The sequence below is a fragment of the Rana temporaria genome, chromosome 10 (assembly GCF_905171775.1).
Source record: "Rana temporaria chromosome 10, aRanTem1.1, whole genome shotgun sequence".
Lineage (NCBI taxonomy): Eukaryota > Metazoa > Chordata > Amphibia > Anura > Ranidae > Rana > Rana temporaria.
This window is the reverse complement of record NC_053498.1, coordinates 118,781,829-118,803,023: the sequence shown is the minus strand read 5'-3', so window position 1 is coordinate 118,803,023 and position 21,195 is coordinate 118,781,829. Positions and strand designations below refer to the sequence as shown.

Here is a 21,195-nt window from a genome sequence, read left to right as displayed (position 1 = left end):
TGACTGGTGACCAGATGGTCACCAGTCATCTCTATGACCGTCGGAGGACCCGGGCGCGATGTGATGACGTCACGCCCGGGTCCCCGTAAGTAAACAAAGCCGCGATTGCGGCTGCTAAGCAACCACAAGCATGAGATCGGTGAATTTTTTTTCACCGATTTCATGCTTTCCAGCCTGGAGGAGAGATGTGGGGTCTTATTGACCCTGCATCTCTCCATAAAGAGTACCTGTCACACACATTCCTATTACAAGGGATGTTTACATTCCTTGTAATAGGAATAAAAGTGATCAAAAAAAAAAAAAAATTAAAAAAAAAAGTGTAAAAAAAGAAATAAATATATATAAAAAAAAAAAAAGAAATAAAATTTATTTTTTTAACGCCCCTGTCCCCGGTAGCTTGCGCGCAGAAGCGAACGCACACGCAAGTCCCGCCGACATATGTAAACGCCATTTAAACCACATATGTGAGGTATCGCCGCGTGCGTTAGAGTGCCAGCAACAATTCTAGCACTAGATCTCCTCTGTAAATCTAAACTGGTAACCTGTAAAAATTTTCAAATCGTTGCCTATGGAGATTTTTAAGTACCGAAGTTTGGCGCCATTCCATGAGTGTGCGCAATTTTAAAGCGTGACATGTTAGGTATCTATTTACTCGGTGTAACATCATCTTTCCTATTTTACAAAAAAATTGGGCTAACTTTACTGTTTTTTAATTTTTTTAATTCATGAAACAATTTTTTTTCCAAAAAAAAGGCGTTTGAAAAATTATTGCGCAAATACCGTGCAAGATAAAAGGTTTCAATGACCGTCGTTTTATTCCCTAGGGTGTCTGCTAAAAAAACATATATAATGTTTGGGGGTTCTGCGTAATTTTCTAGCAAAAAAATTATGATTTGTACATGTAGGAGAGAGAAGTGCCAGAATAGGCCTGGTATGGAAGTGTGTATAACTGCCCTGTATGGAAGAGGTTAAGGCTTACCTGTAGGTGCTGGAAATATTTCCAAAACCTACACAGTTTAGGAGATATTTACAATGTCCCTGTACGCCGATGTCTTCTGCTCATGCGCCAATGTATTCGGCGCATGCGCACTTTAGAAAGGGCACAAAGTGTTGTTTCTAAAGGGGTCATGCCGTGACTGGCGGTTTCCGCCCACATGTGCGGGAGTGATGTCACGCGACTCTGGCCAGTCACAGAACCAGAGTCCATGGCCCCGGAGGGTAGGGGTGAAGAATGGACGCTTCCTGCACAGGGGACAGCGTTGACTTTGCATGCTTCAGTTTCAGGTAAGTGACACATAATGAGGCTACTATGCGATGCATAATAGCCCATTATGCTTTACCTTTACAGGGAAATAAAGAGGAAGTATAACCCATCAGAACAACTTGACTTGTCTATCTTATGGAAGTGGGAACTTGACTTACAACGCTCCTTCACAGACATCCAAAAACAAACTATAATCAGGTTCGCCCTAAAAACATCTATCTGTACGAAAATACAAGAATTTAGCTATAAGATTTTAACTAGATGGTACTACACCCCTCAGTTATTACACCAATGACAGACGGACAGAGGGACACTCCTCTACATCTTCTGGTCTTGCCCTAAGTTGCAACATTTCTGGACAATGGTGAAAACAGTTACCCAGAAATTTACAGAACACACAATCCCATCTTTCCTTCTGCTCCACGCTACCAAGATCCCGGCAAAAAGCTACCAAAAGTCGATCGTGCAGCACTTAATGAACGCCGACGGGTCCTGCATCCCCTTATGTGGAAAAAAAGCACACCACTGTCTGCCGGGATGTGGCTGCGCAGATTGGAGGAAATAAAACAATTGGAAGACTCATGCCGCGTACACACGATCGGATTTTCCGTCTGAAAAACCTTGGATGGTTTTTCAGACGGAATTCCGCTCAAGCTTGGCTTCACACAAAAGTTCACTGAACTTTCGACTGTCAAGAACGCGGTGACGTACAACACAACGACAAGCCGAGAAAATGAAATTCAATGCTTCCGAGCATGCATCGAATTGTTTCCAAGCATGCGCCGGAATTTTGCGTGTCGGAATTGCTACAGACAATGTAAATTTCCGATTGGAATTTTTTCTGTCTGAAAATTTGAGAACCAGCTCTCAAATTATTGTTGGCGGAAATTCCGACAGGAAAAGTCCGATGGAGCATGCACATGGTCGGAATTTCTTGTCGGAAATAGTGACCATGTGTACGGGGCATCAGTCATTACAGCCCAAAATAAACATCTATTGCCGCGTACACACTGTCGGAATTTCCGACAACAAATGTTCAATGTGAGCTTGTTGAAAGTTCTTATCGGAAATTCCGATCGTCTGTATGCAATTCCGACTCACAAAAATCCTACGCATGCTCGGAATCAATTTGACGCATACTCGGAATCATTGAACTTCATTTTTCTCGGCTCATCTAAGGCCCCATACACACGATAGAATCCATCTGCTGAAAAATCCCAGCGAATGGGTTTCAGCGGATAGATCCTATGGTGTGTACACTCCAGCGGATCTGTTTCCGCGGATATTTATCCCCTGGGATGGATTCCAGCAGATAAATATTTGCTGACATGCTAAACAAATCCATCTGCTGGAATCCATCCCAACGGATGGATCCGCTGGTCTGTATAGACTCACCGGATCCATCCGTCCGAAGGGATCCCCTGCATGCGTCGTAATGATTCGACGCATGCGTGGAATTCCTTATATGACAGCGTCGCGCACGTCGCCGCGTCATAATCGCGGCGACGGCGCGACACGTCATCGCCAGAGGATTTCGGCGCGGATTTCAATGCGATGGTGAGTACACTCCATCGCATGGAAATCCGCTGAAATCCTCGAGAGGATTTATCCGCGGAAACGGTCCGCTGGACCGTATTCGCGGATAAATCCTCTCGTGTGTATGGGGCCTTAGTGTTGTACGTGACCGCGTTCTTGACATTCCGACAACATTTGTGTGACCGTGTGTATGCAACACAAGTTTGAGCCAACATTCCGTTGGAAAAAAATCCACGGTTTTGTTGTCAGAATTTACGATCGTGTGTACGCGGCATAAGGCATGGAGGCTATGGATTATGTTTATTCTATCCGATGAACGTGTGTCCCTGTTGATCATGAGGAACGACAACTACTAAGAGGGAAGAAGGAACATTCTGGACTGCCGCACTCTGTTGAAGCAAATTTTATTAGAAAATTCCAAAGGATAAAATACAAAAATATGATCCAAAATCATCCAAAAACAGTCAATGACAAATGGTGGACATACAGGGACAAATGGCTGACGCGTTTCACATCATAGTTTGATGCTAACTCATAGCTGAGGCATGGAGGCTATGGAATATGTTTATTCTATCCGATGAAGGTGTGGCCCTGTTGGGGGTTGTGAGGAACGACAACTACCGTGTTTCCCCGAAAATAAGCCCAGGTCTTATATTAATTTTGGCAACAAAAGGGCTTATTTTCGGGGTAGGTCTTATCATGTAATGTGCTGTCTTCTCTTCCCCTCTCCCTCCCCGGCTGTTAGGAATCCCCCGTGTGAACTTAGTTAAAATGCTTGTAAAATCTTGTAATCTACTCTATTATAGTGTTATATAATGTACAATGTGTGTATTTCTGTAATATAATTGTGCCAAATACCTTCATTATAGCGCCGCTCTGCGCTTTTGTGACCTGCCGGAGCTCTCTTCCCTGCATTTATGTTACAGAAACACACACATTGTACATTGTGTACTACTGTAATAGAGTGGGTTATAGGATTTTAAACTAGGGCTTATTTTCAGGGTAGGGCTTATATGGCAGTCCTCCTGGAAAAGTACGCTAGGTCTTATTTTAGGGGTAGGTGTTATTTTCAGGGAAACAGGGTACTAAGAGGGGCGACGAGTCCTCCACCTCCCGGTCCACACTCCCACCCTTTCTTTACCCATCCTCTCCCCTTCCCTTTTTCTCTTTTCTTTTTTTCTTTCGTTTTCTCCCTTTTCTCTTCCCCGACCTATTCCTGGCCGAGTCTCGGACAATTCACTGGAACCTAGAATTGTGGGAAGATAGTGACCTTACCCACTTTAGGATTTAAAATACCAACGTTATGAGTCACACAACGTTATAGATAATAATATTACTGATAGATATCTGTCAAGTTAGACATAAGACCTGCTGTTATCAAAGTGATTTCTCATGTATGTTTTCGGCTGTGATTGTCACTAAACTTTACCGTCTCTGTCTTGTTTCTAAAAAAAAAAACTATAAACAATTTCATATTTGCAACAAAAAAAAATTCCAGTATATATCCCATAGTTTGTAGAAACTATGGCCCAGATTCACAAAGCACTTACGCCGACGTATAACACGTTACGCCGACGTAAGTGCCAATATTACGCCGGCATATGTGTGCGGCAGACCCACGAACCAACATGCGCCTAAAAACAGGCTTCACCCCGCCGACGTAGCTTGCACACGCCGGCACTTGTGGTTTGGGCGCACATATGGGTGGGCACACATATGGGCTGGACGCATGGGGCTGCTCCCATTGATTAGCCATTCAAACATGCAAATGAGGGAAATACACAGACGAACACAACGTGCGTGTGCCCGGCGCATGCTACGCGAGATGCGCGTAAGTTGTACGTCCGGCGTAAAGTTATTCACTATAAATGAGGTGCAACCCGGCAACAGACATGCACAGGTTTGCACCAGGGAACACAAGCCGGCGTATTGTGCGTTGGACGTGTGTCTGGCTGGGCGTACGCGGTGATCCGACGTGGCTTAGGCAGTTGTGCCGGCGTGGTTGTGAGCAGGCGCAGGAGGGTGCTGTGTATATGTTTACGTCACGGCGCATGCACAGTTCGTGATACGTACCTGTCTGGTGCTCGGCCCATCATTTGCATGGGGTCACGCCCACTTCCACCTACGCCGGCGTGCGCCTTCGAAACCTACGCCACTCTGGCGCAGCGTTGGGAGCACTGGCTGGCTGAATGCAATGCTTGCCTCTCCGCGCTACGTTGGCGTGGCGTACGGTGTGTGCTCTACGGCGGCGAAATTTGCGCCTTGCTCTCTGTGAATCTGGGCCTATAACTTTTGCACAAATCAATTAATATATGCTTATTGGGATTTTCTTTACCAAAAATATTTAGCAGAATACATATTGGTCTACATTGATGATAAAATTAGATTTTTAAAATTTTATGGCAGAAAGTAAAGATTTTTTATTTTTATAAAAGCTCTATTTGTGGGGGGGGGGACTATATAAATGTGATTTATTTACAGCATTATGCGCAATTGTCAATTTTGGCAAGTGCCAAAAAAGCAAAAAATGGCCTGGTCATGAAGGGGGGTACATTTTTCGGAGGCCAAGTGGTTAATGTGGCAACCCATAATGCACCACAACACACATACCTTGCATGCGCTGCGTTGCTAAAAAGTGAATGCAAAAAAAAAAAAAAATGCATTATGGCCACTAGACGGGGCTTAGAATACTTAGGCCCGGATTCTCGGACGAGTTACGCCGGCGTATTTCCAGATACGCCGTCGTAACTCTGAGTCCGAGCCGTCGTATCTATGCGCCTGATTCTTAGAATCAGTTACGTATAGATTTGTATTAGATCCGACGCCTAGAAATATGTAAATCAGCTAGATACGCCAATTCACAAACGTACGCCCGGCCGACGCAGTACAGATATACCATTTACATTAGGCTTTTCCTGGCGTAAAGTTACCCCTGCTATATGAGGCTAAAATGTACGCTGTTTGCGTAAGTCGTTCGCGAATAGGGCAGGGCGTCATTTACGTTCACGACGAAAGCATTGGTTTCTTGCGGGTTAATTTGGAGCATGTGCACTGGGATACTTTCACGGACGGCGCATGCGCCGTTCGTAAAAAGTGTCATTTACGTGGGGTAACATAAAATTTACATAACACACGCCCACAACTACCACATTTGAATTAGGCGGGCTTACGCCGGCCTATTTACGATACGCCGCCGCAACTTTCGTTTGAGAATACGGCACTTGCCTGTAAAAGTTGCGGAGGCGTAACGTAAAAAGAGGCGCCCGCACAAAGATACGCCATTCTACGTGAATCCAGGCCTTATTTTCTATGATACTCAGTGCCATCTAGTGGCCATGATGCTATTAATAGAAAAAAAAATGAATAACATTTGATCTGCAGTGAATATATGCTGAGAAAATGTGTTCTGCCCTCACTCTTTTTCTATATACAGTATATTATAAATGTCAGGTGATTTATTATGGGTTATTCTATTGATGCTCTGAAAGCTCTGCATTGAGAACAGCACTGGGCTCTGAAAACCACCGTTCCACCGTTGGCTGGGATTTGTAGTTCCTCGCCATCTGGAGGGAGTGGGGGCTGTAAATGTAACACAGAATGTCGCAGACAAGAGCTGAGTTATGCCGCGTACACACCATCACTTTATGTGATGAAAAAAAACGACACTTTCTGTGAAGTAAAAAATGACGTTTTTGAAACTTCAATTTTCAAAGACGAAGTTGCCTACACACCATCGTTTTCTCACAATGATCTTGCAAAGTGAGGTTACGTTCCACCACGTTTTACCATTGAAGCTTGCTTCATAAGTAGCTTCTGGGCATGCGTGGATGAAAAAACGTCTTACAAAACGACGTTTTTTGCTACACACGGTCAATTTCTGTGAAGTAAAAAGTGCACTTTTGAAAAACGACACATAAAATTGAAGCATGCTTCAATTTTTTTTGGTCGTTTTTTACAAGACATAAAACGACGTTTTCCCCCACACACAGTCAATTAAAGTGACGTTTTTAAAAACGTCATTTTTTTTCATCACATAAAGTGATGGTGTGTACGCGGCATTAGGCAATCTGTAATTTCTCTGAAGAATACATTCCATGAACAGAGAGGTGTCCCGGGAATTGGAAGCTCATTAGCCATGTGCATATAAAGAAACGCAGGGACATATATATAGATTGCGCGCTCCCATTTAAAACAATCTCACAGGGATTTCATTTAAAGGTCATTTGTCCCCAAGAAAAACATGTGTCAGGGTAATGGTGTGTGCAGTTTGGTTCATTTTTAAAAGTGGTTGAATATTTGCAGCATTTGTTGACTGCTGAACACGCCAGGGGGCATCATTTTTGCCACTGATGCAAAACAACGCAGGCATGACATGTGTAAAAATTCATGTTTGTAACCACTTGACCTCCGCAAGGTTTTACCCCCTTCATGACCACAACATGTTTTGCTACTCAGCACTGTGCTGTATTTTTTTTTCACACAAATAGAGCTTTTTTTTTGGTGGTATTTGATCACCTCTGTTTTTTTTTTATTATATAAAACGGGAAAAAAATAAAAATAATTATAATATTTTCTATTTTCTGTTACAAAACATATCCAATAAAATCTATTTTTTTCATTAATTTAGGCAAAAATGTATTCTGCTTAATGTCACAAGTGCTGGCAGTGATCGAGGCTGATCCTCCGAACACTCTATTTTTGGGGACACTATACTATTGGGGACACTAGTATAGTTCTAACCGTGATCAGGATATGGATCCAGACAGCCATTATACTAACACACACAGATCTGTGCTATGATTGGCAACAGCCATCAGCAGGTTCAAAGCCAAAATGATTGGCTGTGAGCCTGCTGACAAACTCGTGCTGTGTCCAACCACAGCATGACAGGCAGGGATCTATGGGTACATTTTGAGGAAACAACAAAGCTGCTGGCCAGCAGTAATAGTTAAACTGCTGGTCGGAAAGTGGTTAGGGTGGGTGGATGAAGGGGCTAGTAAAGCGGCGACTCAAAGTTATTTATTTTTTTACCAGCCACCCCCCCTCCCCCCCAACGGCAAGGTAAATGAGCCCAAAGAGAGTCAAAAAATACTTTTTTTTATGTCATGAGACAGTTTTTTTTCTTTTTCAATTTTTTTAATATATATTTTTTTTATATTTGTTTTTTTTTGGGGGGGGGGGGGTGTCTGTGTTTTTAGACAGAGAAAGAGACAGAGGGCTAGATTCACATAGATTAGCGGATCTTTAGATCCGCGTAATCTATGTGATTTACGATCCGCCGGTGCAATTTAGCGAGGCTAGTGCAGTATTCACAAAGCACTTACCTCGAAACTTGCACCGTCGGATCGTAATTCCCCCGGCGGAATTCAAATTCCGCGGCTAGGGGGAGTGTACAATTTAAATCAGGCGTGTTCCCGCGCCGATTTAACTGCGCATGCGTCGCCGGCGAAATTTGCCAGTGCGCATGCTCCAAATGACGTCGCTAGGACGTCATTGTTTTCGGCGGCAACGTCAATTGCGGCCATCCGTATTCCAGACCGACTTACGCAAACAACGTAAAAATTTGAAACTCAGCGCGGGAACGACGGCCATACTTAACATTAGCTACCCCTCATATAGCTGGGGTAACTATCCGCCGGAAAAAGCCGAACGCAAACGACGTAAAAAAAAGCGACGGGCGGGCGTTCGTTTCTAAATCGGCGGTTCTCCTCATTTACATATCCAACACGTAAAAGACCGAGGCGACACCTAGCGGCCGGCGGGAGATTGCAGCCTAAGATCCGACGGTGTAAGTCACTTACACCAGTCGGATCTAAGGGAGATCTATGCGGAACTGATTCTTCTGAATCAGTCGCATAGATCCGACCGTCGGATCTCAGAGATACGACGGCGGATCAGGAGATCCGCCGTCGTATCTCTTTGTGAATCTGGCCCAGAGGATAGAGATTCCCCAATCTCTTTCTCTGCAGCCTCAGCTGCACTGAAAATGAATGGAGAGACGACAGCGGCTCCTCTCCATTCATAAACGGAGACATTGTACTCACAGGAGGTTACAATGTTTCAGTTATGTGAATGGACAGAGTCAGTGATCATTGACTCTGTTCATACAGAAAAGGAAGGAGGAGGACATGGAGAGGGACAGCAGAATGGAGGGGGACACGGAGGAAAACTGGAGGGGGACATGGAGGAAGAAAGGAGGGGGACAGCAGAACGGAGGGGGCATGGAGGGGGACACAGAGGGGAACTGGAGGAGTCAGCGGTGGTGATCGTGTGTGGGGGAGTTACAAGCACCGATCACTGCTGTATAGATTTCCCTAAAGCAGCTGAAAGCCGTGGGGGGAGAAGCTTGTATTTCCCCCATGCACCGATCACCGCTGACTGTCCAGGTATCGGGTGAAGTACTAGTACTAGTATCGGTATCGTGACAACCCTAATATATATATTTTCCACGTTTTCCGATATGTGAGGTGCCACTAGGAATTCATGGCTACCCCGTGTGTCTTTACAAGAGCAGCACGTTTTGCCTGTGGGGCAGGAAATGCATGCGATTAACCCGCATTCCCCGAACCGCGTATGTGTTAACTTAGTCCATCTAGTTCAATCAATAGAAAAAAAGAAGAAGCAGAATAAATACTGTACATATAAAACCACAATATACAGACTCCTATGGCAAAAAATTACAATATTAATTCATTACTGTTGGACGTCAGAAGAACAAGTCCAGACAATTATTCAGAATGTATTATTACTATTATAATTTTTTTTTTTATTATTATTATTTTTATTTTTTATTATTACCCATTATTATTCACACACAATTCACAGACGAACAAGTCCACACAAACATCACCAACATGGAAGAAGTCTTGCTACCCTCTTTTTGTAAGATCTGATATTGCGGTAATATCTACGGAATCTGTTGCAGCTATACCAAAGGACAATAAAATTGTAGCTACTATTTGGCGAATTTGGCGCAGGTGTCTGGATTTTTTTTTTTTTTTTTTACAAATCAGGAGTGCTTTATTGAACAAACAAAACAATACAGCCTGATTAGGCTCATAAATTCCATATCTGAGTTGCAGGCAATTACAAGGCTACATTGCCATGATGCATATACCTCGAACATTAACAGAAACAACAATGCAACAAATAAAATGTGAAATCCGGCGCATGTACATAAGAGACAGCATAACAGCTGGCAAACTATCACTCAATTTGTCTAGCAACAATGAAAAAAACAGAGAAAGTCAACATTGTTCAACTTGAGGTCCACGAAGACCAAACTTTGCCATACCGTACTTCCAGGAACAACCCTGATTAATATACGTGAGTCTATACATAGAAAGCAGCATCCACCATCACTTCCCAGGAGGACACCACAGGGGGGAGTGGAGGAAGTCCACATAAGGAGGATATAATTTTTTACGTGGTATAGGAGGTATGAGATTAATAACTTGGTATGATAGGGACGTTGTTCATCCTCATGAATCCCTAAAAGTGCCAGCTCCGGGGAAGCTAAAAGCGTCAACTACAACCTAAGATTAATTACTTCAAATACTTCCAAATAGAAATTCACAATATTCGGGTAAGCCCAGAACATGTGCAAGAAGGACCCTAGATGAGCCCGACACCCAGCGCCCATCAAATGCAGCCTCACCAGCGCCCATCAAATACAGCCTCACCAGCGTCCATCAAATGTAGCCTCACCAGCGCCCATCAAATGTAGCCTCACCAGCGCCCATCAAATGCAGCCTCATCAGCGCCCATCAAATGCAGCCTCATCAGCGCCCATCAAATGTAGCCTCACCAGCGCCCATCAAATGTAGCCTCACCAGCGTCCATCAAATGCAGCCTCATCAGCGCCCATCAAATGTAGCCTCACCAGCGCCCATCAAATGTAGCCTCACCAGCGCCCATCAAATGCAGCCTACCAGTTCAGTGCCTACCAGTGCACATCAATGCTTGCTTACATGTATTCGGGAGTCGGGACACAGACACAGTCCTCTGCCCCTGCTGCGCCTCTGACACTATGGGGTTGATTTACTAAAGGGAAATCCACTATGCACTACAAGTGCACTGCAAGTGCAGTCACTGTAGACTGCTGTAGATCTGAGGAGAAGCTCTGAAATTTGGGGAAGCTCTGCTGATTATATCATCCAATCATGTACAAGCTAAAATGCTGTTTTTTTTTTCCTTGCATGCCTCCCTCAGACCTACAGGGACTGCAATTCCAAGTGCACATGTAGTGCAAAGTGGATTTGCCTTTTGTAAATAACCCCCTATGTGCGAATGGAACAGTGGCTGCCTGCTGATGCTGAGACTTAAGCCCAGATTCTTGTACATCGGCGTATCTCTGCGGCGGCGTAACGTATCCGATTTACGTTATGCCGCCGCAACTTACACGGGCAAGTGCTGTATTCTCAAAGCACTTGCTCCGTAAGTTGCGGCGGCGTAGCGTAAATCGTCTGGCGTAAGCCCGCCTAATTCAAATGTGGAAGGGGGGGCGTGTTTTATGTTAAACTACTGTGACCCGACGTGATTGACGTTTTTGCGTAACGGCGCATGCGCCGTCCGTGGAATTTCCCAGTGTGAATTGCTCCAAAGTACGCCGCAAGGACGTCATTGGTATCGACGTGAACGTAAATGATGTCCAGCCCCATTCACGGACGACTTACGCGAACTACGTAACTTTTTCAAATTTTGACGCGGGAACGACGGCCATACTTAACATTGGCTGCGCCTCATATAGCAGGGGCAACTATACGCCAGGAAAAGCCTAACCTAAAAGTCGTAACTTTACTGCGTCGGCCGCGCGTACGTTCGGGAATTTGCGTATCTAGCATACTCGACGCAGAATTCGACGGAAGCGCCACCTAGCGGTCAAAAAAAAAATGCAGTTTAGATCCGACGGCGTAAGAGACTTACGCCTGTCGGATCTAATGGATATCTATGCGTAACTGATTCTAAGAATCAGGCGCATAGATACGACGGGTCGGATTCGGACTTACGACGGCGTACATGGCGCTACGCCGTCGTAAGTCCTCTGAGAATCCGGGCCTTAGTTGCTTGCTGTAGAGAGAAGAAAGTAGGGACATCAGTGGCTGGGCACCCTAGGCAGCAGGGCACCCTAGGTGGCTGCCAAGTTCGCCTAGTGATAGCACCGGCCCTGCCGACACTGCAAGTAGCATGTCGGATACATCTTATGGAGTCTTACAGGGGTGTGTTACACTTGATGCAGAAACTTGACTTGAATCAATTTATCAGATCATTAATTTAGGGCCACCCTCCAAACAATCAGTAAGTATTTCTAATGACAGTGGTGAACAGCTTTCGGGAATTTGATGCAAAGTTTCCGCCACCAGTGATGTGTCGGAAATCCCCTACTCCCCTGACACTCCGGCAATAGAGGTCCTCTGACATCTGGCAGGTGCTACTCTTTGAACTGCCTGACAAACGTGCACTTCAAAGAGGAACACCTGCCAGATGTCAGAGGACCTCTATTGCCGGAGTATCAGGCTTGGAAAAAGTAAAGATCAATAAGTACGCAAATCCTATAATTGCAACATTTGAGAAGGATTTGCATGGATAGTTTGATGATAAGCTGGAAGCAAAATGCTGTGGAAGGACCAAAGATAACGATTCCCAGCTAGTAGATATTGAAACATTTGAAAAATGTAATGCATAAAAAACAAACAGAAAATACTATGACAGCAGAACCTAAAATACAAATTTACATTTTGTTGATAAGAGACATTTCTGGGGGGAAAAAATGTTTCTAGAACTGTCCTCAGACAGCAGCTTCCTTTTCTGCTGTGCATTGTTCAGTAGACACAAGTATTATAAAAATATACTATTATCATTATATGCAAAATGACTTATATACAGGGCAGCATAGTGGATTAGAGGTTAGCACTTCTGGGGTCCTCAATGCATGGAGTTTGCATGTTCTCCCTGTGCTTATGCGGGTATACTCTCATATTCCAAAAACATGCTGGTGTGTTAATTGGCTCCTATCTAAAGCTGGCCATTGATTTCAGCCTTGAGGGGCTGAATGAGAGAAACCATTAAATCCTCCATCCATACTAAACAGCATGTATAGAGGAATCCCCACGGCCAATGATTCTATTCAGAAGCAGTTCAGCCCAAAAAAATCTGACCCACTCCTTCAACAAAAGTCAGTCGAAACATCTACTTATATCAAACGGAGGGCTGCCAACTTGAATTTTGCCCCATTCAGCCGACATTGAGGCTAGGTTCCCACCATGATCTGACTGGACAAAAGATGGAAGGAAGAAAAAAAGAGAGGAGGAAGAAAGGAAAGAAGGAGAAAAGGATAGAAGTGTGGGGGAGGAAGGAGAGAAAGGATGAAGAAGGAAAGGTAAAGAAAAGAAATAGGAGGTGGAAGAGAAGGAGGAAAGAATGAAGGAAAGAAGGGAAGGGAAGAGGAACTGGATAGAATAAGGAAGGAAGGAAGGATAGAAGGGTGGAAAAATTAAGGGGAAAGGCAGGAAGGAAGGAGGGAGAAAATGAAAGGTAAGGAAAAGAAAATAGAAGGAGGAAGGGAAGGAAACGAAGGAAGGAAAAAAGATAAGGTTAAGAAAATGAAAGCGTGAAAATGGGGCAAAAAAGAAAAGTAAGGGGCAGATCCACAGAGATCTGCACCCATGCAGCGTATGAGAGATACGCTACGCCGCCGTAACTTACCCAGCTCTAGTTCGAATCCATAAAGATTTTGCGCCGTAAGTTAAGACGGCGTAGTCTATCACTGGCGGCGTAGCGGCGCGTAATTCAAATCGGCGATTAGGGGGCGTGTTTCATTTAAATGAAGCGCGTCCCCGCGCCGAATGAACTGCGCATGCGCCGTCCCTAAATTTTCCGCCGTGCATTGCGCTAAATGACGTCGCAAGGATGTCATTTTTTTAACATAGACGTGAATTACGTGCATCCCGATTCACGGACGACTTCCGCAAAAAAAAAAATTCAAAATAAACGCGGGAACGGCGGCCATATTTAACATGGCAAGTCTAACTATACGCCACAAAACAGCAGCTTTAACTATACGCCGGAAAAAGCCGCCTAGAGACGACGTAAAAGAATGCGACGGCCGCTCGTACGTTCGTGGATCGTCGGAAAAAGCTAATTTGCATACTCGACGCGGAAAACGACGTGAACGGCACCCAGCGGACGCGGGAAACTGCATCTTAGATCCGAAGGCGTACGAAGCCGTACGCCTGTCGGATCTAACCCAGATGCCGTCGTATCTTGTTTTGAGGATTCAAAACAACGATAGGACGCGGGAAATTTTAAAGTACGCCGGCATATCAGTAGATACGCGGGCGTACTCTCTCTGTGGATCTGCCCCTAAAAGTTAAAGAAGAAATTGGAAGGTGGAAATAAGGAAGGTTAGAAGGAAGAAAATTAATTAGTAAAGAGGGATAGAGTAGGAAGAAATGGGGAGAAAGGAAGGAAGTAAGGGTGAAAAAGGAAAGGTAAAGAAAAGAAAATGTAAGGTGGGAGGGAAGGAAAGGGAAGAAAGATTGGATAGAAGGAGAAGGGAGCCCGTTGAATAAGATGACCTACATGCTACGCTCATTGGAACCCATATGGTGTACCTTGGCTTAAACTGTGTATGGACACCTTTTTTGGTTCCAGCATGTGTATGAGATAGGGACCTCACATTGTTAGCTCCTTGAGGGCAGGGACTGGTGTAAATGTGCAGAATATACAGTGCTGTATAAATTATTATAATACATAACTATAATAATATAATAAAGCAAAATGCAATGACCACGGTACAACAAACTATGAAGACCAATCACAAACATCTTTCACCAATCTGAGTTCAGTATAGTGAAATCTTTTTACCTCTTACACATTGCTCTCCCATATTAAAAGAAACTCAACAACATTCTGTTACCCCAATAGAAAACACATAAGAAACATCAAATCCGAAAATAACTCTTCCTGCCAAAATGAAAAATACTTTTATGGATGTGACAGAAATTAGTTTTTTTGCAGATGAATTGTGATAGGAAACAACAATGTATTCTAATACTTAACTAAAACAACATAACAAGAGAAATACAATAGCAGTTCCACCAGAAGCATCAAGCCTAGTGGTGACCATACACAATTCAGTAAATGATCGATTTATTTTCCGATAAATACATCCAGTTGAGAATAACTCATATGTACAGATTTGCCCATAGACAAAGGGATAATGTCGATGCCTAGCTCTTCCTTGAAATGTCTGCCTTGACTTTCCTCCGTGACTTGTGAAACATTAAATTTGGGCAGAAGGGGATCAGTTATTGATGAGATGGAAGGAGGAATAATTGTGTTACCGGTTACAGAAAACTTACAATATGAAGAATGACCCTGGACTGAGATCTGGGAAGGAAGGAAGGAAAGAAGGATAGACGTGGGGAAAAAGTAAGGGTATGTCAGGAAGATTGCTATGGTTATAGAGAATTTCCAGTATGAAGAATAACCCTGGACTGAGAGCTGGGATGGAAGGAAGGAAGGAAGGAAGGAGAGAAGGAAGAAAGGAAGGAAGGGAAGAAGGATAGACGTGGGGAAAAAGTAAGGGGAAGTCAGGAAGATTGCTATGGTTATAGAAAATTTCCAGTATGAAGAATAACCCTGGACTGAGCGCTGGGAAGGAAAGAAGGAAGGAAGGAAGGAAGGAAGGAAGGAAAAAAGGATAGACGTGGGGAAAAAGTAAGGGGAAGTCAGGAAGATTGCTATGGTTATAGAAAATTTCCAGTATGAAGAATAACCCTGGACTGAGAGCTGAAAGGGAGAAAGATAGGAAGGAAAGAAGGATAGACGTGGGGAAAAAGTAAGGGGAAGTCAGGAAGATTTCTATGGTTATAGAGAATTTCCAGTATGAAGAATAACCCTGGACTGTGAGCTGGGAAGGAAGGAAGGAAGGAAGGAAGGAAGGAAGGAAGGAAGGAAGGAAGTAAAAAAGAAAGGAAGGAAGGAAAGAAGGATAAACATGGGGAAAAAGTAAGGGGAAGTCAGGAAGATTGCTATGGTTATAGAGAATTTCCAGTATGAAGAATAACCCTGGACTGAGAGCTGGAAAGGGAGGAAGATATAAAGGAAGGAAGGAAAGAAGGATAGACATGGGGAAAAAGTAAAGGGAAGTCAGGAAGATTGCTATGGTTATAGAGAATTTCCAGTATGAAGAATAACCCTGGACTGTGAGCTGGGAAGGAAGGAAGGAATGAAAGAAGGATAGACATGGGGAAAAAGTAAGGGGAAGTCAGGAAGATTGCTATGGTTATAGAGAATTTCCAGTATGAAGAATAACCCTGGACCAAGAGGAAGAAAGGAAGGAAGTGGGAAGAAATAAAGGGGAAAGAAGGAACGAAGCATAGGAAAAAGGGAAAAAAAGAAGGGTAAAAAAGGAAAGGTAAAGAAAATGAAAGGTGAAAGAAAATTAAATAAGGAAGGTGAGAATGAAGAAAAGAAGGGTAAAAAAAGGACGGGAGGGAGAAAGAAAATAAGGAAGGAATGAAAGAAGGGAGGAAGCAAGGAGAGGTATGGTTATTCAGTTGTTTACCAATTCAATTGTTTTGATCAATCAAAATCAAGGCGTGTATGGTCATCATTACCATGTGGCTGTGGGACTACAAGACCTACCACCCTCTGGAAGAGCTTTATGAGTGCTGATTGGGGGTAATTTAAAAGCATTTTTCTCATTCCCCAAGGAAAATATCAACACTTTTTTTAAAGAAAATTTCCAGCATGCTGTAAAATCCTGCCACTTGTTATTGTGCCATATGTTTTACACAATAAATTGCCACAAACTATATTGTAATTCTGAAATGCAAAATACCGTATAGTATGGGACCAACCAGCCTAGGTAAAGTGTACAGATCCACCCACAGACAAAGGGATAATGCTGATGGCTAGCTCTTCCTTCCACGACTTTCCTCCATTACTTGAAATAAATTTGTGCAGACCACAATATTAGTTATTGATTAGAAATATCAGTTATTAGTAGGAAGGAAGGGGGAATATTTGTGTTCTCGGTTATAGAGAATTTCCAGCATAAAGATTGACCCTGGATTGGGATGAAGTTTCTTCTTAGGTCTACCCAAGTAATTGCCCACTAAAGATCCTCAAAGTGTTCGCAGAGCTGGAAAAAGCTGAGTATTGTTCAGCCAGTCTTTAAGAAGAGCAATAAAAGGGTTTATGGAAATCTCCCAACCCCCGGCAGATAAAGAAGAGGCAGAAGGACTGAAAGAAGAAGACATGATAGACAGAGGAGAGGAGGGGGTGGGAAGGAGAATATTTGTTCGATGATGGGGACAAGGGACATCTCAGATGCAATCTACCCACAGATGGTGGTATAGGCTGGCATGGCCATAGATGGGGAATTTGGGAGTAGGGTAGAGATGGGAGTCAGGTATTGGTGAGACAATGATCCAGCAGATGGAGAGGATGATGAGATATCAGAATAAATCATCCTCTACAAGAAGTAAGATCATTAGTTGTGATGAGGACTCACCAGACTCTTGTCACTCGCTGCAGCCACACACTTCTCTGCCCTCCTCCACCTGACTCCGCTCTTCTCTCCCAGCATCAGCACCCAAGGAGAGGGACAGTACGGAGGAGGAGGGGAGGGGCACCGCATGGAGGGGGACAGAGGGGCAGCAACCCAAATTGTCATCATCATCAGGTACAAGGAGGAGGGTGGAGGGTTCAAGAGGAGGAGGTGGAGGGGGAGTAATAAGCATGCGATGTATGCACGTGCGATAAGCAGGAGAAACGTCTGTCCCCAAAAGCTGACAATCTAGAGGCACAGAAAAGAAAGCTAGATGGCAAAGAAGATAAAAAGCACAAAAGATACATAGGCACAGAGATGGGAGTGAGAGAAAAGGAGAGAGATAAATTGAAAAGGGGGAAAAAGGAGTGAGGGAGGAAGAAAGGAAGGAAATAGGAAAGGGGGAGGATGGAATGAAGGAAGCTAACAAGGAATTTGCTGGCCAGAAAGGAAGAAATTGGAAAAAGAAAGAAGAAAAGTCCAAACAACACGGCCATTAAACAAAAAACAGCCATATACTGTGAAAATTCAATTCCTGCAATATGATCACAAAATCTGAACACAACATGATCTGACTGGACAAAGGAAGGAAGGAAGCAAAGAAAAAGAAAGGAGAGGAAGAAGAATGAAGGAAGGGTATATTGCACAGAAAATAAAATCAGAAAAGATAGATATGGAGTGAGTAAGAGAAAGGGAGAGATAAGAAGAAAAAGGATGACAAGAGCCAAGGAAGAAGAAAAGAAGAATGAAAACAAGGTAGGAAAGAGGGAAAGGGGAGGCAGGATAAAAGTCGGGGGGGAGGAAAGAAGGGGAGAAGAAGGAAAGGTAAAGAAAAGAAAAGAAAAGAAAAGAAAGGGGAAGGAGGAAGAAATGACTTGAGGAAGTAAGGAAAACAGGAAGGAAGGAAGGGAAGAGGGACTGGATAAAAGGAGGAAGGAACGATAGAAGTGGGGAAAACGTATGGGAGAAGAAGAAGAAAAAGAAAGAAAGAAAGAAAGAAAGAAAAAAAGAAAGAAAGAAAAAAGCAATGACAAAGGAAAAGAAAATAGAAGGTGGAAGGGAAGGAAAGAAGGAAGGAAGGGAAGAGGGACTGGATAGAAGGAGGAAGGAACGATAGGAGTGGGGAAAACATAAGGGAGAAGAAGGAAGGAAAGAAAGATAGAAAGAAAAAAAGAAAGAAAGAAAGAAAGAAAGAAAGAAAGAAAGAAAGAAAGAGAAAAGCAATGACAAAGGAAAGGAAGGGTAAAGAAAACAAAATAGAAGGTGGAAGGGAAATAAAGAAAGAATGAAGGAAGGGAAGAGGGACTGGATAGAAGGAGGAAGGAACGATAGGAGTGGGGAAAACATAAGGGAGAAGAAGGAAGGAAAGAAAGAAAGAAAAAGAGAAAAGCAATGACAAAGGAAAGTAAGGGTAAAGAAAACAAAATAGAAGGTGAAAGGGAATGAAAGAAGGAAGGAATAAAGATAAGGTTAAGGAAATGAAAGAGTGAAAAATTGGGCAAAAAAAGAAAAGTAAAGTTAGGCCCTGTACACACGGCCAGGAATCCCGTCAGGAAAAAAACTTTTGTTTTCCTGATGGGATTCCTGGCAAGCTTGTCTTCCAAAGCTGTGCATACAGACAGCCATTCAAAAGAACCGCCGTTCTTTTGAATGGCAAGAACACGGTGACGTCATCGACTACGACGAGCCGGCGCTCGTCAAATTCGATGCCGTCGTCGCCATCTTGCCATCTTGCTACACCCCACACTAACCTTGTATACTACCGCGCATGCGCATAAGTCTTATCGAGCATGCACGGTTTCGTTACAAGGCAGGTAAACATACAGACGACCAGTTTTCTCGGCAGGAAACACTCTGCTGGGAATCCCGACGAGAAAATAGAGAGCAGGGTTTTCCTGACAGGAAAACTGCTAGGGAGCATACACACAGCCAGGGTTCCCGGGCAAATGCTCTCCTGGCAGTTTTCCTGCCAGGCAACCCGGTCGTGTCTATGAAGCCTCGTACACACGACCGAGGAACACATCGTTTTCCTCGTCGAGTTCCTTGTTAGGCTGTCGAGGAACTCGACAAGGCAAGTTTCTCCATTCCCGTCGAGGAAAAAGAAGACATGCTCTCTTTTTGGCTCGACGGGATCCTCGTCGAAAAATGTACACACGACCGTTTTCCTCGGCCTGAGGCTTTAAAGAAGAAACTGGAAGGAGGAAAGAAGAGTAGACGGAAAAAAACAAAAATGAAAGGAGGGATAGAGTAGGGATAACAGGGGAGAAAGGAAGAAAGGGGTGCAAATGAATAGGTAAAGAAAAGAAAATGGAAGGCGGAAGGGAAGGAAAAAAAGAAGGAGGGGAAAGAAAGGGAGGAAATATTGGATAGAAGGAGAAGGAAGAAGGAGAAAGAAGAAGGAAAGGAAAGGTAAAATAAAAATGGAAGAGAAGGCAAAAAGGGAAATAAGTTTAAGAAAACTAAAGGAGTGCAGAAAGGAAGCATGGAAGTTGGAAGAAAGTAGGGGGGGGGGGGTGAGAAAGAAGGGAAGAAAGGGTTGACGAAGGAAAGGAAAAGAAAATATAAAGTGGAAGGAAAAGAAAGAAGGAAGGAAGTTAATGTAAAGAACATGAAAGGAAATAATGAAGGTAGGAAAGAAAGAAAGAAAGAAAGAAAGAAAGAAAGAATTAAAGGGGTGAGAAAGAAGGGAAGGAAATAATGAAGGTAGGAACATGAAAGGAAATAATGAAGGTAGGAAAGAAAGAAAGAATTAAAGGGGTGAGAAAGAAGGAAGAGGGGAAGGAAGGGAGGAAAGAAGGAAGAGGGGAAGGAAGGGAGGAAAGAAGGAGTGAATTAGGAAAGGAAAGGTAAAACAAATGATGGGGAAAGCAAGGGAGGAAAAAAGGAAGAGGGGAAGGAAGGGAGGAAAGAAGGAATAGGGGAAGGAAGGGAGGAAAGAAGGAATAGGGGAAGGAAGGGAGGAAAGAAGGAATAGGGGAAGGAAGGGAGGAAAGAAGGAAGAGGGGAAGGAAGGGAGGAAAGAAGGAAGAGGGGAAGGAAGGGAGGAAAGAAGGAGTGAATTAGGAAAGGAAAGGTAAAACAAATGATGGGGGAAGGAAGGGAGGAAAAAAGGAAGAGGGGAAGGAAGGGAGGAAAGAAGGAAGAGGGGAAGGAAGGGAGGAAAGAAGGAGTGAATTAGGAAAGGTAAAACGAAGGAAGGAAGGGAGAGTAAGGAGGGAAGAAAGGAAAGAAGGGAAATGGCAAGTATACCTAGCCCTCTGTACACAGAGACATAAGTATCCTCTCCCTGATGCCCGGTGGCAGTGATCTGCTGGAAGTGGCAGAGGGCGCAGTAGATAATGAGAGTTGATGGGAAGCAGAGCGGCGAGGAGTCGGATCAGAGAAGATCAGGTAGCCTTTTCTCTGGCTGTGTATCCCCTGAGGATGAAGAGGAGGAGAAGACTGAAGACAAAGGATAGCAGAGAACACTCATCTCATCCATGATGCAACTAAACAAAAGCTGAGACCTGTGTGGCCCAGCCTGGGGGTGAGCCCCCCCACCCCCCCTACTGTCATTACATCTGTTATAACATCTGTACTGTGACCTGGAGAGCCCTTCAGAGGTCTGAGACCCCAGTCCAGGGGCTCACATAGGGCCACACAGCCCCTGGGGCTCTGTGACACTGACAATTATCTGCTGCATGCAGATCACAGGGATGACCTCTCACCACTCTGGAATCTGCTATGTCCAGATAACCTTGGGGCCCCAACTATCGGCTCGGAGCCCACGGCAAGTCACATGATCACTGCTTCTCCTGGAAATAAGTGATGACCAGTGATGTGCAGATTCTCTTCTTTA

At 44.0% G+C, this 21,195-nt stretch overlaps 1 protein-coding gene across 3 annotated transcripts in view; it reads right to left on the bottom strand.

Moving 5' to 3' along the window:
- DRAXIN (dorsal inhibitory axon guidance protein) overlaps positions 1–20,775 on the bottom strand; it is a 113,765-nt gene extending 92,990 nt beyond the window's left edge. For 2 of the 3 annotated variants that reach the window (XM_040326080.1, XM_040326082.1), the window contains exon 1: positions 17,322–17,422. The gene's annotated coding sequence lies outside the window, so the exon portion shown is untranslated. Of the gene's footprint in view, positions 1–17,321; positions 17,423–20,606 lie in introns of those variants that run through there. The other variant, XM_040326081.1, reaches the window with a different exon arrangement.
- Between the last annotated feature and the right edge of the window lie 420 nt (positions 20,776–21,195).